Raw genomic sequence first — 14,540 nt, 5'->3', positions numbered from 1 at the left:
CCACGACCTGCTGCCCTTGTTCAGAGGTGGTAGCAGGGGAGTGGGCTTCAGACTGCCCAGGGAAGGGGTCTGGGGATGTGTTAAAATGGGAGTATGCTTGACAGGGGAGAAATTACTTAAGTCACTCATAGACTGGGCCACTGCACTCACAGGTAGGTGAGGAAACTGAGATCAAGTGGTTTGGAGCGGGGAACCAGAGGTCATGTCTGTTCGGTTAAGGTTACCACCCACATGGGAGACCTAGGCTGGGCTAACTAGCATCACCTGCCCCGCACTGAAGAATTCAAAAGCTGGGGCTGGGGGACATGCTGGGCTGGGCCACAGTAACCACTCACCAAGTGTTGGAACAGACAATGGCACACATCAGGCTGGGCTGCAGTACCCACCAGAATTGACAGAACATGACCATGGAGTAGATTCTGTAGGTGAACTGCGAGCTCACCTCAGTGAGACTTCAGCATCCATTGATTTATACAGAGAGCTGGGTGGTGATGGGCCAAGCCAAGCTGGACTGAGAACCCACCTGACACTTACGGAAGCCAGGGTTGGAAGGAAACTGGGTGGAACCAGGTTGCAGCACTTGCCAGCATATGCAAGGGCCAGGATTGAGGGCAGACCATGCCAAGCAGGGCACTGCTCCTACTGGCATGAGTGAGATTGAACTGGGAGCAGGCCTAGTAGGGGAACATGGGGAACTCCCCTACTAAGCTAACTCTCACTGGAGAGCACAAGGACCAGGGCTGGAGACAGGCCAGGCAAGGCAATAATGAGCATTTGTATGGACTGGGTCCAGAAACAGGCCAGACTGGGCCAGTCTTCAACATCCAATGCCACGCAGGAGAGCCAGAACAGGGTAGAGGCTAGGCTACAACATCCAACAGTGAGAGATTAGACTATGGGTAGGCAATGAAAGGCTGGATTGAAGCATCTGTAAGCATGTACAAAACCTGGGGCTGGGGATAGTCTTGGAAGGAGAAACCCTGGGGACTCTCCTCCTGGGCTGCAATTCCTATGGGTGAATGTGAGAGCCAGACCTTTGGGCAGACCAGGCAGGGCAAGGCTGCCACACCCATTGGCATGTGTGTAGGCTAGGTCTGGGAGCAGCCCAAACTGGGCGAGGCTTTAGCAGCAACTGGTGCTCAAAGAGCCATAATGGATACGAGTCAGCACAGGTTAGCACACAGCACCCACAGGGTCACATGACAGCAGGGTCTATAGGTAAGCCAGGCTAAGCTAGGGTAGGCTAGTCTACAGCATCCATCAGAGAGAGTCAGAATGGGTGCAAGCCAGTCAGACAATGCTGTAGTACCTACTGTGAATGCCAAGTCTGGGGGCTGGCAATGTCAGTCTTGGTGGCATCACCCACCAGCATATGCAATACTGATTGCTGGGAGTGGGCCTGGTAGGGGAACTTATGGAACTCTCCTTCCTGGACACAGCTCCCACTGGTGAACATGACAGCTGGAATTATGAACAGGCTAGAGCAGGCTGGGCTGCAGCACCCACTGGCACACATGTGAATGGGGTCTGGGGACAGCCAGTAAATCTGACTTTCCAATTGGGCCCGGCGGCATGGCCTAGCAGCTAAAGTCCTCGCCTTGAAAGCCCCGGGATCCCATATGGGAGCCGGTTCTAATCCCGGCAGTTCCACTTCCCATCCAGCTCCCTGCTTGGGGCCTGGGAAAGCAGTTGAGGACGGCCCAATGCATTGGGACACTGCACCCATGTGGGAGACCCGGAAGAGGTTCCTGGTCCTGGCATGGGATCGGCGCGCACCGGCCCGTTGCGGCTCACTTGGGGAGTGAAACATCGGACGGGAGATCTTCCTCTCTGTCTCTCCTCTCTGTATATCTGACTTTGTAATAAAATAAATAAATCTTTAAAAAAAAAATCTGACTTTCCAATAAAAATAAATAAATCTTTAAAAAAAAATCAGGATCGTCACCTACCACTTATACAGAACAAGATTAAACACTTAATAAACACTATTACTAAGCACTGGTCCTGTGGCACAAAGGATTAAGCTGCTGCTTGCAACACAAGCATACCACAAGAGCTCCAGTTCAAGTCCTCAAACTCCACTTCCATTCTTTTTTTTTTTTTTAAGATTTTTTTTTTTTTTTATTGGAAAGAATACAGATGCATGGGGATGGTGTTACAGTGTAACAGGTTGAGCCATTGCCTGCAGTGCTGGCATCCCATATCATCACCAGTTCAAGTCTTTACTGCTCCACTTCTGATCCAGCTCCTTACTAATGTGCCTGCAAAAGCAGTTCAAGGCGGCCAATATGTTTGGGCATTTGCACCCATGTGGGACGTCTGGAAGAAGTTCCTGGCTTCTGGCTTCAGGCTGGCCCAATCCTAGCTCTTACGACCACTTGAAGAGTGAACCAAACAAATAGAATATTTCTCTGTTCTTCTCAAACTCTGCCTTTCAAATTAAAAAAAACTATATATGGAAAGAAAAGGAAAAGAGAAGAAAAGGAAGGATATAAGAAAAGCTCCCTATTTGTGGCCTGGGAAAGCCCAAAGCCTTGAGACTCTGCAGTCCAGGAGAGGCTCCTGGCTTCTGGCTGGTTCCGCTTCGGCTGTTGTAACCTTTTAGGAAGCCAATCAACAGATAGGAGATCTTTCTCTGTCTCTCCAAATCTGCCTTTTTAATAAATAAATAAATAAAAATTCTCCTTCCTGCAAAAGGAAGGAAGACAGATGCTTTTTTTTTTTAAGATTTACAGATTTATTTGACAGAGAAAAACAGAAATTGAAACAGAAAAATTAAATGCCAAGGTATATTCATGCAATTCAACTGATGAAAACATGAAAAAGTACAGAACAGTAGCCAGCTGTAAATGTTCTCAACTTAAAAAAGATCACAAATTTATTGGGCATTAATTAGACTCCTAGGATAATTCAATAGGTTGAGATAACGAGTTAACCTACTAAGATTAGTTTTAATGGGAACAAATATCCATTTAATGGCACTCAGTCCAGTAGGTGCAATTCTACAAATATGAAATTAAGAGAAGTGTGGGAACACAGATGCTTTTGGAAAAAAAAAAAAAAATTCCAAAAATCAGTGACAACGGCCAGTGTCATACAGCAGGATAAACTGCAACCTATAACACAAAACACCCCATATCAGAGTTCAAGTTTGAATCTTGGTTGTTCCGCTTACAATCTAGCTCCCTAATGCACCTGGGAAAGCAGCAAGAGATGGTCCAAATACCTGGGCCCTGGCAACCCATGTGGAAGACTCAGATGGAATTCCAACTCCTGACTGGCCTGGCCCGGCCCTGGTCTTTGTGGCCATCTCAGAAGTGAATCAGCAAATAAATCTCTGTCTCTCCTGCTTTCTGTTACTCTACTTTTCTAATATATAAATCTTTAAAGTAATTAATGAATGAAAGATTCATTTTTTTATGGGAAAGTATAGTGACAAAAAAGAAGAGATCTTTCACCTACTGGTTCACTTACCAAACAGCCTCAACGACTGAGCTGGACCAGGGCAAAGTCAGGAGCCATGAGCTTCTTCCTGATTTCCCACATAGGTGACAGAGGCTCAAGCCCTGGCGGCATCTTCTACAGCTTTCCCAGGAACACTAGCTGGATTGCCTATATGGAGTGCCAGCCTCACAGACTGCAGCTTAACCCCTTATGCTACAAAGCCAGCCCCAACCAAGTCAGTCTTAAAAATTTTTCAGTGACACTAAATACCAAGTCTTAGGAAGAAAAACACCTTGATATTATTTAATAATGCTGTTCATCAACTGTTCTTTCTCAGCCTCAATGGGAAAAAATGGGAAGAATCAATCCAAAATTAATACTAAAGATTCATAACTTTTCAGAGGATTAAAACCAGCAACAAAAAACCTAAGACTACAGACATACATAGTACACTGAAATTTTTTACTTTATGAAAATATATCAAAATTAATATTTTAAATATATGTCTTCAAATAAAAACCAAAAAATATTTTCTTAATATGGGTTTCTGATTAAGTTCTGCAATTCATGATAACTGTGATCACACTTAGGGTGTGACACTAGACATATGAAAACACATGTTCCCTAATAAAAATCCTCAGAAGTTGTCATCATTCCCCACACTGTTGATCCTCTGCCCAGTAGCTTTTAGACAAAATCCTCAGCACCATTTAAGCTTTAAGATAAGAAAAGATAAGTAAAATATATCCAATAAGACTATTAAATGGACTAAAAGACAGGATTCAGAAGAAACTACAGCTTCTGAAAGTATAGTTACTGAAAGAAACAGGAACAAAAATCAAGAAGCATGCTTCAGAAACATGGGATTAGAAAACGGATTTCCAAAAAAACTAACTGGGTAGAGAAAACATATAAAAATACAGCAAAAATCGGGCCCGGCGGCATGGCCTAGCAGCTAAAGTCCTCGCCTTGAACGCCCCGGGATCCCATATGGGCGCTGGTTCTGGTCCCGGCAGCTCCACTTCCCATCCAGCTCCCTGCTTGTGGTCTGGGAAAGCAGATGATGATGGCCCAATGCATTGGGACCCTGCACCCATGTGGGAGACCCGGAAGAGGTTCCTGGTTCCCGGCTTTGGATCGGCGCACACCGGCCCGTTGCAGTCACTTGGGGAGTGAATCATCGGACGGAAGATCTTCCTCTCCGTCTCTCCTTCTCTCTGTAGATCTGACTTTGTAATAAAATAAATAAATCTTTAAAAAAAAAAAATACAGCAAATCAGTTTCCCTAATAGTGCTTACCATTCCATTTACCTATGTGCTACATTCTGACGTCCCCATTATTTTTTAAGTGTTATTATGACTCACTAAATTGAAATCACAAGTCATTAGAAAACATTGACTTGTAAGAACTGACGATCATAAGGAAACTCCTTTCGTATGAATAACTACCTTGAGAAAACTATTTAGAAGATAGAAATATTTAGAAGGTAAAATTAATTCCACCACAGCAGTAACAGTGTCTTAGCAGCACATAAGAATCAAAGATTGCTGAATTCGCACACTTTGGAGCATAAACCACTTTTAAGATGATTACATCTACAAATGACACTTAAATTAAAAAGCTTAGAAGAACATGAGTACTTTGAACACCTTAAAATGCAAGGATGGAAAAGAGTTCCAGATGGAAGTCGTGTGATATCAAATTTTTTTAAATGCATTTATTTATTTTATCGGAAAGGCAGACTTACAGACAAGAGAGACAAAAAGACCTTCTATCCACTGGTTCACTCCTCTCCAAGTGGTTATACTGCTGGAACTGAGCCATCTGAAGCCAGGAGCCAGAAGCCTCCTCCAGGTCTCCCACATGGGTACAGGGTCCCAAGGTTTTAGGCCATCCTCCACTGTTTCCCAAGCCACAAGCAGGCAGCTGGAAGTGAAGCAGTCAAGACAAGAACTGGTGCCCATATAGGATGCCAGCACTTTCAAGGGGAGGATTAAAGAGCTGAGCCATCGGGCCTGGTGGCGTGGCCTAGTGGCTAAGGTCCTCGCCAGAATCCCATATGGTCGCCGGTTCTAATCCCAGAAACTCCACTTCCTCTCTGTCTCTCCTCCTCTCTGTATATCTGACTTTGTAATAAAAGTAAAATGAGAATCTATAAAAAATAAATAAATAAAATAAATCTTTAAAACAAACAGAAAAAAAAGAGCTGAGCCATCATGCCAGCTTCCAAATTTTTCTTAAACAAGAAAATGAAGTAATAAAGGAAATCATGGACAGGCTTTAAATCTAGCAAATGAAAAAGAAACCTCTAGATTAAAAATTCACACTAGTATTAGGTAATACATAGCAAGCAGCAAGTAAACTATTCTGATATCCTAATGATGTTTCTCAAAAGTACGTCGAACTTCAAAAGTGTGAATCCAACTTAAATTCAAAATCATGTATGCAGTTCATGACAAAATACTAGACTGACTGTATCCATTCATAAACATTTTTTAAGTAGCTAGTATGTGACAGCCAACAATTTGAGTGTTTACTATGCATCAAGCAATAAGTAAGAATTATTCCACAGGCAGCTTCAAAAATTCATTGAAAGTATATACTATGAAGAAACTGCACAAATTACAAAAACATTTTGCACAATACATGCATCTTTCAATTCTATTTTCTATTAACTTTTTGAGGTATCCTCACATGTAAATTGGATAAATCAATAAAGTATACAGTAAGTTATAAAAAGAAAAACTGAAACTTAAAAAATTAGATAAGTTGCACCAGTGAGAGGGAGACAGTGTTGTGGCACACTGGGTAAAACCACAGCTTATAATGCCAGTATCCCAAATGGGTATCAATTGTGTCCTAGCTGCTCCACTTCCAGTTCTCTACCAGACAACAGCAGGATGATGGCTCAAGTACTTGAGTCCCCATCTCCTACATGGAAGACCTGGCTAGAGTTCTTGCCTCCTGGCTTCAGCCTGATCGAGCCTAGGCTCTGATGCCAAGTGAAAGTTAACTAATGGATAGAAGATCGATCTCTCTCTCTCTCTCTCTCTCTCTCTCTCTCTCCCTCCCTCCCTCCCTCTCATTCTGTTACTCTGCCTTTCAAATAAATAATTTTTTAAAATGATAAATCAGTGGTCAGGCATTATGATACAGTAAACTAAGCAGCCACCTGGAACGCCAGTATTCCATATCTGAGTGTCTGAGACTGAATCTAACATCTACCTCCTATCCAGCTTCCTGCTAAAGTACCTAGTCAGGCAGCAGATGAAGACCCTGGAATCTGGATTCTGTCACATATGTGGGAGACCTAGCTGGTTCCTGCCTTTGGCCCATTGAGCCTCCACTGTTGAGGATACTAGGAGGTAATGAACCAACCACCCATGAAAGGTATCTGTCCCTGTTCTCCATCATTTGGTCTTTCAAAAATAAATCTTTAAAAAAAAGGATAAATAAAAACAAACAAACAAACAAACAAACATATATTAGGAACGGACAGATGTTTGGCCTAGTAGTTAAATTCCCAATTGGGAATTCTTTGTCTCCTATCAGAATGACTGGGTTTCAGTCCTGGCTCTGTTCCAGATTCTAGCTTCCTGCTAATAATGCACACTCTAGCAGGTGATAACTTCAATAGTTGGGTCCCTGCCATCCACATGGGAGACCTGGATACATTCCTGGTTTTTGGTTCTTGACTCTGGCTCCAGCCCAACCTGAGCTCAATTCCAACCACCATGGGCATTTGGAAAGTAAACCAGTAGATGAAATCTGTTTCTCAAATCATAATGATTGCAATAACAACAACATACTAAGTACCAATTCTATTATTAGAATTGGTGGTTGCAAATGAGAAAGTTTGGTTCCAGTCCATTATGACAATTTCTTCTCAAAAACTAAATCTTGATGTCATTCTAAACACTGCAGTCCAGCTACTTCTAAATATGCATTAAATACTTAATCCAATAATTTATGAAAAGAAAAAACTCAGGATCAGTGTTGTAACACAGCTGGTTAAGCTGTCACTTTTGAATCCCAAATGAGAGTTGGTTTGGGTCCAGGCTACTCTACTTCCAATACTACTCACTAATGTGCCTGGAAAAACTACAGAAGGTGACAAAAATGCTTGGGTCCCTGCTATACACATAGGAGATCCAGGTAGAGTTTCATGCTTATGGCTTTGATGGGTCTCAGCCCTGGCCACTGTGGTGATGTGAGAAGTGCATCAGCAGATGCAGATTTCTTTTTCTTTGCCTTTCAAATAAACAGAAAATAAACATTTAAAATAACAACTTAACACGCAACTGACACTGGCAATTTCAGCAGGTTGTTTATATTTATTATGCAAGGTATAGTACCCTATATTCTTATATACTTTATTCACTTGTCAGTTACTTATATTTTAAGAAACTCTCCTTTAACAGGTCACTTAATTTTTTTTTTAAAGATTTATTTTATTTTTATTACAAAGTCAGATATACAGAGAGGAGGAGAGATAGAGAGGAAGTGGAGCTGCCGGGATTAGAATCAGCGGCCATATGGGATCAAGGCGAGGACCTTAGCCACTAGGCCACACTGCCGAGCCCCAGGTCACTTAATTTTGTCATTAAGAATAAACAGCCCATGGGCCCAGCACAGTAGCCTAGTGGCTAAGGTCCTCACCTCGCACATGGGATTCCATATGGGTGCTGGTTTGTGTCCCAGCAACCCCACTTCCCATCCAGCTCCCTGCATGTGGCATGGCATGGCAAAGCATGGAGGATGACTCAAAGCCTTGGGCCCCTGCACCGGCATGGGAAACACAGAAGAGGCTCCTGGCTCCTGGCTTTGGATCAGTTCAGCTCCAGCCATTATGGCCACTTACAGAGTAAGTCAATGAACAGATCTTACTCTTTGTCTCTCCCTCTATATATATATCTGAATTGAAATAAAACAAAATATTTACATGAAAAAGAAGGCCGGGCGCAGTAGCCTAGTGGCTAAAGTCCCTGCCTTGCACAACCCGGGATCCCATATGGGTGCCAGTTCTAATCCCAGGCAGCTCCCGTTTCCTGTCCAGCTCCCTGCTTGTGGCCTGGGAAAGCACTCAAGGACGGGACCCTTGAACCCATGTGGGAGACCCAGAAGAGGCTCCAAGCTCCTGGCTTCACATTAGCTCAGCTCTGGTCATTGCTGCCGCTTGAAGAGTGATTCAGCGGATGGAAGTTCTTCCTCTCTGTCTCTCCTCTTCTCCGTCTTTCCATTAAAAATATAATAAAATCTTACTATATATATACATATATATATACATATATGTGCATATATATATAGTATATATGTGTGTATATATATATATGTGTATGTGTGTATATATATATATATATATATATAAAATACCAGATGCCATGAAATGCTAGGCATCCCTGAGATGCCAGGAGACACAGAAAGCAACACTATCAACTACATCATGAAGCCCACCTCAGGCATCCATTCTTAATCAGGAAAAAATGGAACACTTTAACTTAATAAGATAATGAAATAATATAGGCTGGGAAAGCTGACATTGTGCATACCAAAGAAAGTCACTGTTGCTCCACTTCTGATCCAGCTCCCTGCTAAAGGCATAGGAAAAGCAGGGGAAGATGGCCCCTACCACCTATATGGAGGACCTGGATGGAATTCTAGGTTCTAGGCTTCAACCTGGCCCAGACCTGGTATTATGGTCATTCAGACAGTGAAAAAGTAGATATCCAGATCTTTCTTCCTCTCACTGTAATTTTGCCTTTCAAATAAATAAATCTTTAAGTAGATATAGATATATAGGCATAGGTATAAACATAGATACAGGTTTCATCTTCTCATGTTTTACAATAGCAAATTGTGAAGAAAATTTAAAAAAAAGTCTCCTCCCATGAGCAATAACAGAAAAGCAGTACCTAAAAGCAGATGAACAAATATCTGGCACAAGGTTTTAATAAAACAATCTAAATTTTATGTAGTACTTGACTGCAGAAATAACACTTCAGAAGAAATTCACCCACATATTATCTATGTGTACAAAAAAGCCCTGATTCTTAAGAAGCTAAATCAGTATGAGTGGTACTAGTAGAGACTCCTAACAGAGACAGATACAAATGAGAAACTGACTTTAATATACAAATCAGCCAAATGTAAAACACAGAACTTACTTTCAAGAAAAAACACACTAATCTTAACTTTAATTGCAAGGGCAACAAGTAGGCACTAGTTAACTTCTACACTCACTAAATAGTCATATCTACAAATATCCAGTGAAATCTTTTTAAGATTTGGGGACCAGCACAATGGCTCAATTGGTTAATCATTTGCATTCCAGCACTGGCATCTCATGTGGGAGTCAGTTCATGTCCACTTCTGATCCAATTTCCTGCTATGGCCTGGGAAAGCAGTAGAGGATGGCCCAAAGCCTTGGGACCCTGCACCCACGTGGGAGACCTGGAGGAAGTTCCTGGCTCCTGGCTTCGGATTGTCTCAGCTATGGCCATTGCAGCCATTTGGGGAGTAAATAGAAGATCTTTCTCTCTGTCCTCTCTGTAAATCTGCCTTTCCAATAAAAATTTAAAAAGAGACAAAAAATAGAAAGAGATCTTTCATGTAGCAGTTGAATAATAATAATAAATTTTTTAAAATTAGCAGGGGGCTGATGCAATAGCATACTGGTTAAAGTCCTCACCTTGCACATGCCAGGATCCCATATGGACGCTGGTTCTAATCCCGGTGGCCCCGCTTCCCATCCTGCTCCCTGCTTGTGGCCTGGGAAAGCAATTGAAGACGGCCCAAAGCCTTGGGACCCTGCACTCATGTAGGAGACCCAGAAGAGCTCCTGACTCCTGGCTTCGGATTGTCTCAGCTCCAGCTGTTGCGGCTCCTTGGGGAGTGAATCATCAGACGGAAGATCTTCCTTTCTGTCTCTCCTCTTCTCTGTATACCCGACTTTCCAACAAAAATAAATAAATCTTTTTTTAAAAAATTAGCAGACACACTGTTCCTCAAAAATCTGTATTATTTTTAAAAAAATGGGGTGAGTATTTAGTGTACCACAGTGCCTGAGACAGAAAGAAAGATCTTCTGCCTACAAGTTCACTTCCCAAGTGGCCACAAAAGCCAGAGCTGAGCCCATCTGAAGTCAGGAATCTCTTCCTGGTTTCCCGCACTGGTATAGGGTCTCAAGGCTTTGGGCCATCCTCTACTGCTTTCCCAGGCCACAAGCAGGGAGCTAGAATGGAGGTGGAGCTGCTGGAATATGAGCCTGCACCCATATGGGATCCCGGTGCATACAAAGTGAGGATTCAGCCTCTGAACCATCGAGTCAGGCCCCCCAGATCTACTTTATTTCCAGCTTCATACTAATGTGCACTCTGTAATGTAGCAGATGATACTCAACTACTTGTATCCCTGAACTGAACTGAACTGAGTTTTGGGCTCCTGGCTTCAGTTTAGCCCAGTGCTAGCTGTTGCAGGTAGAGGAGTAAGAGAGCAGATGATGATATCTGTCTGTCTTTCAAATAAAAATGAAAATACTTTAATCTAAATATGAAATCTTAAAAAAATATAGCAATTACTTTCTATTCCAACTTTTGGTCTCATACACTTCTGTATTCCTTTAAAACCTCCCAAAGTTTATATTTGCTTGATACTATTCTTTAGTTTGGAAGCAATGTTTTGTTACTGTCAAGGTAATTTCAGACTATATAAAGCCTCCCTAAACCCAGTTAATTCTTAGAAATTCTCCCATCTATAAAACATGAGAATTAGAACCAAACTAACAAGTCAGATATCAGAATGCCAAAAATTAAGTCATTAAAAGGGAATCAGAGAAAGAGCCAGTTGTGAAAGAACAGGAAGTGATGTATACTGCCATTTTGTAGATGAACTATTTAGAAACATAAGAAGTGCCATACTAATCTGGAATCAACTCAGATGAATAGCTCCATATACTCTTTCTGACAGTGGCATCAGTGGTCATCTGAAATAACCTTCCAGCCGTTTTTCCTTAATAATAAATTTACCTAATTGATGAAGAACATTCTTCTATGACTTTCACACAGAGTTCCTATAGCTACAGAAAAAAGGATTTCTTTTGCATTCTCTTAAACAATGCTCTTAGTTCTAACATACTAAAATACTGCAAGTAGTTAACCTACATCCTGCATAGGTCTGTAACTTTTGTAGCTTTTATGAATAAACTCTTTCTGCATCTTTTCAATGTAAAAGCACTCTTTACTGAAAATATATATGCAATTTAGATATGCTACCATATACACATTATCAAAAACAAACCAATTAGGTTCTATGGTATAGTTTTATACATCCACATATCACAACTGCAGCTTTCTGCAATGAAATATCCAAAATAAATAGCACTGTTTCATTTAAACGAACTGAGATAAGCAGCTAAAGAAAATAAGGCAAAGAGAGTTCCATCTTTAAGGGAAAAAATAAAATGCATTTAACACGTCTACTACACCAAAATCAGGAAATATGATGAAAATAAATTTGTGCCTAGCACCACTATTAACATCTTTAAATCCCTGTATTGGAATAGCAATGCTCAGACACCAAGAAAGTTGTCATGAACATTGTTTAATGACAACATAAATGCAGGTGGCATTTGGAGGTATTTAAACATAAGTCACCCAACTAAGTTCAAAATCTACGACAAAACCCAAAATCCATCTTGTAGGTAAAATATCAAGACACAATCCACACGTACTCTAATCACTTCATAACGTCATGAAAAAACTCATTTGATTCTATCAATATTCATAGATGGACTGTTTCAGAGCAGTTTCACCTGCAAATTGAAACACTCAAAGAAAAATGTATCAACAGTGTATCGAAACTATTTCAAAGCATGAAGGCCACTTTTTGTTCAAAAACAGCACTTGGCAACACACTTCCATAATGTAAACATTTTTATTTATTTCTACTCTAAGGACAAAACCAACAAGTATCTGTTTTAAAACAAATAGGAAGCAAAGCAAACCAAAAAATGACAGAATACAGACACACGTTCACAAAATTAGGTAATGCTTATTATTTTTCATTGATTTAAAGTATTTACTATAGAATGGCTTGCAACCTAATTATTTTCAGAAAATTCCTATTTTAATTACACAAAATATGAACCTTAGAGATATACAACTCAGAGGGATATGTCCATCACATGGCTTGTCTGTAAGAAATAATCTTAGTAATTCTTCAAGTGCAACAAAACTCACAGGAAGGAAAAAGAGAAAGGAGGAGTAGAAAATTTTACTGGAATGCTAATAAAAACCTAACCTGCTCACCAAAAACATGTCAAATCAGACATCTCTCAAAAAAAAGAGAGCAAGAGAGATCTCCAACTGTTCTAACGTAACAAGGGTCCCCTTAAGAGGCTAGATCCCCTAACAATAACAGAAACACACATCTGGACCTCTCACAGGCCGACTGCACAGGAATGGTACTAGAGACGGTACTGTTAGGGAACCGAAGGAAAGGGTAACCTTTCCGAGCAAAGCGCCATTACTTCCCTCTCTTGCTCCCCCTCCCTTGAGTGTATACACGGATCTGTGTATGAAGAAACTGCCTTTGACTTCTGCAGCATTGCAGTAAGCTAGCGGATGGGGAAGGGGGAAGGGTAGGGGGAAAAAACGATCCTGTCACCCCTTCAGGAGGAGTTGAGATTTCCGAGGGTACGGAGGGGGGTGGAACCCACCCAAGAGGCTACCTCGAGCAATCTCCCTTCCCAAGAACCTATAGACACTACAAAGAAGGCGCGGGAGCAAAAAAAAAAAAAAAAAAAAAAAGGGACCAGAACAGAAAGGAACATCGCGCGTTTAAATTGGGGTGCACATTAACCCAGTCTCCCTAGGAGGGCCACACCTTCCTGGAAACAGCCCCTTCCGGTGACCCTCAGGAAAAAGGAATGTAATTGCTCTTGCCCCTCCAAACTGGAGGGCGCCCAGCTCACCAGCTTCTTTACCCCACCCACGGAATCACAGACCCTCCTTGTCTCCCTCCCCCACCCCCACTCCCACATCCCTTCTCCCACACTGAGGCCTGAGTGGGCCGAATTCCCCGCCCCCCTCCATGTCTCCCTTACCCAAAGCAGAGGTGCGCTTACCCTTTCGCCGACAGGTCTGGGGTGGAGTAGGCAGGCACAGCCCCCTGCAGCGCTCTGGTGGCCGCTACGCTGGAGGGCAAGGAGTGAAGAGGAGGAGGAGGAGGGGGCCCGGCGACAGACCGCTGCCCCCCCCCACACCCCGGAGCCCCAGCGAGCCGCCCAGCCCAAGCTCTGCGACTAGGGGCAAGGGGGTGGGGGGGGCGAGGGGATGACCGGGGTCCAAGAGGCGCCCTCAGCCCTGGGGCTCAGCTAAGATGGCGCGGGGAAGTGCCGGGAGCTGCCGCCGCAGCCGCCGCCACCGCCACCGCCGCCGCCGCCGCCGCCGCCGCCGCCTCGGGGGAACCGTCCCGGGCCTCGGCCGCCTCCAGTCCTCACACAGCCGAGGCCCTCTCGGTTCCCCGCGGCGGCCCCTCGGCGGGCGGGCCCACGCGCAGTCCTCGGCCAACACCACCACCCCTGGGAAGGGGGCGCTCACAAAGGGAAGAGAGGCCGCGGGCCGGCCAGCGGGCGGCGGGGCGGGGTCCCCAGGGGCCGCGAGGCCTCAGAGATTCGCGGGTGCCTCACGCTCTGGGCCTGCGAAGTGCGCAGGGCAGGCGGGACCCCTCCTTTCTCCTCAGGCAGGCGGCGGCACCGACTCACTCTCTCTTTGCCACCCTCCCTCTCTCCGAGCCCTGAAGCCACAGAGCTCGGCCGCTGCCCAGATTCCCCCCCTTCCCCGACACCACTCCCCTCCTCCCGACAGTCATCCGTCTCCGATCTCGCGAGATTTCCCGCCTGACAGGCCCGACCTTGCGCGAGGCACGACTACGTACGCGCGCGCGCGGCCTCTCACGAGAACGCGCGAAGGCTTGCGCTGGGCGGAGTCACCGTGGCGGCCCTGGGCTCCTTGCCTCTGTCCAGCCTTGCCTGCTTCAGTCCTCTCCGGCAGTTCCTAGGCCACGCGGGCATCAGATGCGTTTATTTCTCCCCTCA

General features: G+C 43.8%; 1 protein-coding gene across 1 annotated transcript in view; it reads right to left on the bottom strand.

The window, feature by feature from the left end:
• The window catches only part of TAOK1 (TAO kinase 1), an 84,156-nt gene extending 69,873 nt beyond the window's left edge, over positions 1 to 14,283 (bottom strand). The window contains exon 1 of the mRNA XM_058676621.1: positions 13,569 to 14,283. The gene's annotated coding sequence lies outside the window, so the exon portion shown is untranslated. The remainder of the gene's footprint in view (positions 1 to 13,568) is intronic.
• Between the last annotated feature and the right edge of the window lie 257 nt (positions 14,284 to 14,540).

This window comes from Ochotona princeps, chromosome 17, assembly GCF_030435755.1.
Source record: "Ochotona princeps isolate mOchPri1 chromosome 17, mOchPri1.hap1, whole genome shotgun sequence".
NCBI lineage: Eukaryota > Metazoa > Chordata > Mammalia > Lagomorpha > Ochotonidae > Ochotona > Ochotona princeps.
The sequence above is the reverse complement of the archived record's forward strand: the minus strand, read 5'-3'. Positions and strand labels throughout refer to the sequence as shown.